Source organism: Culex quinquefasciatus, chromosome 1, assembly GCF_015732765.1.
Source record: "Culex quinquefasciatus strain JHB chromosome 1, VPISU_Cqui_1.0_pri_paternal, whole genome shotgun sequence".
Lineage (NCBI taxonomy): Eukaryota > Metazoa > Arthropoda > Insecta > Diptera > Culicidae > Culex > Culex quinquefasciatus.
The window spans coordinates 50,865,537-50,868,356 of NC_051861.1; the positions used below are offsets into that span (position 1 = coordinate 50,865,537).

At 40.1% G+C, this 2,820-nt stretch overlaps 1 long non-coding RNA gene across 1 annotated transcript; it reads left to right on the plus strand.

The window, feature by feature from the left end:
• Positions 1-755: 755 nt before the first annotated feature.
• LOC119765288 lies at positions 756-1,305 on the plus strand. Its single transcript, XR_005276621.1, has 3 exons — positions 756-828; positions 885-1,164; positions 1,222-1,305. It is a non-coding gene; the product is annotated as an uncharacterized LOC119765288 (long non-coding RNA).
• The last annotated feature ends 1,515 nt before the right edge of the window (positions 1,306-2,820 follow it).

Sequence of the window (2,820 nt, forward strand, 5' to 3'; positions counted from 1 at the left end):
ATTTATAAAAGAAAAATCAGCTTGAACTGAAAACTATAAACATAACTAAATGTAACTTCAAAAACGAAAACAAACAAACTTGCCACGTTGCAGGAGAATTAATTAAAATTGTGACGCGTTGTGGAAAAATTTCTCACTAAACTTAGTTTAAACTCATCACTTATTCGGTATTCTTTCAGAAACGTGTAACGCACAAGAACGGTTCATGTCTTGGATAATATAGTTCTGTAACCGGCCACTGTGGGGTGGGTCGAGCGAATATTACACGTTTGTTATAGATCAATAAATTTGAAGTTTAAGTTAGAAACACTTTTGTAATTTTGATTGAAACAATGTAAACACATCAATTGAGTGTACGTACACGAAAAAAAGTGAGGTTAAATTTTGTACCGGCCAGCAAAACAAATTGTGTAGTGTGTGTGAGATCGGGCTTAGATAGCTCTATAAAAAAGTTTAATTTAATGCTTAAACGTGTATAAAAATTAATAACTTCTTGACAGTGTACAAATCCGCCCGTTTCTCTTCCAGCGTGTATGACTTGGTGTAGGATTTGTTTTGGTTTTCCTTTTTAGTTTTGTGCGCTGCCTACTGCGATCGCGAGTTTGTCGAGCGTTTTGTTTTGTTTACGCCAGTACTGCAGACGAAAAACTGGGATTTATCACGTGAAACTTAAAAATTGATTCCGGATAGTGTGGGGTCTCGATTCCAGGGAAAATCAAGGCGTTGCTGTCCAAGGAAGAGTAAGAAACAAAACAAGTGCCTACTCCTGCGGTATCTTTCGTTTTCACACATCACAGAGTTGTGAAATTAATTTTCGACTTTTTTTTGGTAAATTGTTTGGCTTGAGTAAGCGGTTTTTTTTTGTTAATCCTTGAATTCTACAGGTGCTTATTGAAATAGGTCATCGACGAGATTAATCATTAGTTGGATGGTCGGGTAAATCGTCGACGGAAGTTCCTACCAGAGTTTGCAATTATGAACTTCTTACGATTAACTTCTGGAGAAGTGGTCCGGCCATCTTCGTGCCAGTTCCTGTTTCGGTTCGAGACGTGCCTTCTGGTATTATAAGTTGAGTCGATTGGCCGGAATGGAGCAAAAACGCATGCACTACGACCCGCAGGCTTCCATTTGACCGGCAGCTCGGTTCTTTTCTGACAGTTTGGGGTAAGTTTGTCAGGCTTCCATTAGCACATTTTTAACCTTTGGATTTGTTTTTTTTAGAACCTCCGGAGACATACAAAGACGTTACCAAGATTTCGTCCACGCAACGAGAGGTTGAAGCGGAGCCAGCATCGAACGATACTGTCATTCACAGCTCGTGGAAACGACTCATCGCTCATACGCTCATTTAGATACAAGTTGGCAGCATGGCCACCACGATAATCCTGCCAGGTTGAACTACGGTCAGCAGATGACGTTTCGATTTAAACCGTAAGTTGAAGAAGTAGGGGAAATGTTCATGCATGTGTTTGCAGGGTAAGGATTCTTTCCGATTTCCATTCAATTTGCTGTTTTTCACTATTCAAACAAATTATTTTTCGAAACTTTTAATCCCTGAGCTTTTTATTACACGATTTTAGTTGAAAACACCTTTTTGCTGTAATTGGACGTCAAAATAGTGATAGGCCAACCTGCCTGATGGAATTACATGCTGTTCCCCTGTTTGTTATTTATAAATACTCTGATAATAGATATGCGAAAAACTATTCAGTTAGAGTAAGCTCACATTTGTTTGAGGGGCAAAAGAAACTTTTATCACTTTACATTTTATCCCGTTGGATTTAGATTTTGGTGTGTTTCTCAAAAGCTTTAACTTGTATTGTTGACAAGCACTTTGCACGCTTTTGTTTTGGATTGTGTTTAAATTAATCCAATACAATACCGTAACCTTGTGTTTCTATGATGCAAATTAAAATCGCTATGCTTTTGAAAATTACATCAAATCCTAGATTCAACGGGGTAAAAAAAATTTCACCTTGGGTAAATTTACGTATATTTCATCGGAAATTTACATGTTTTCAAAAGACTGTTTGTTCGGCACATTTACATCGGATGACATTTAAATTTACAATAAATTAGATGTAAATTCGCATCATTAATGACGTGCACTTTTGGTACATCATAAATGATGTAAATTTACCCGATTTTTTTTTTCTGTGTAGCCTTTTTTTCGTGGTTCGAAAAAAATGTACAAATTTTCCCCAATTCGGAGCAAACTGTCAGATGCACTTGTGCATTCCACTCGTTTGCTTCTTTTGATTGAATCCCGGCTACAGCACAGCCAGTCCTCCTTCTCGTCCTCGTTCTCGTGCACTCTTGAGTGGGTGGGATGTATTGTCGCTATGACGAACACCCACGAGCAATTCTGTACCAGAGGTTCCCCTCCCCCAATTCCACCGTGTCACCACGTGATTCCAATCTGAGGTGTATGTGTATGTGTGTGCACGTGCACGTGCGACCACCACAAACGCGAAACGCGAAAGGAAAACATTTCATTTGCATTTTTCAGTTGAACAAATGGTGCTAATTAATTTTACGTGGCAGTTCATGCATGCACGTAATGTTTTTATTTGCGGGTTAAACTTTGATGAGAGCGAATTTGATTTGGGGTCATTCCGCACACCCGGTGGCTCGCGTAGCTCACGTGGTCGTTTCTCCAAGTGACGACACGGCCGACCGACCGGACCGCCCGGTGCATGTTTGTTGTTCACGTTCGCCAGAGTGTGTGGGTCGGAGGTCAGTGCAAATTGTGCTGGTTCAGCCAGGCTGAAGTCTGCGTAGGCTGAAATGAGATCCTGCTAAGCGTGAGCTAATTGCGCT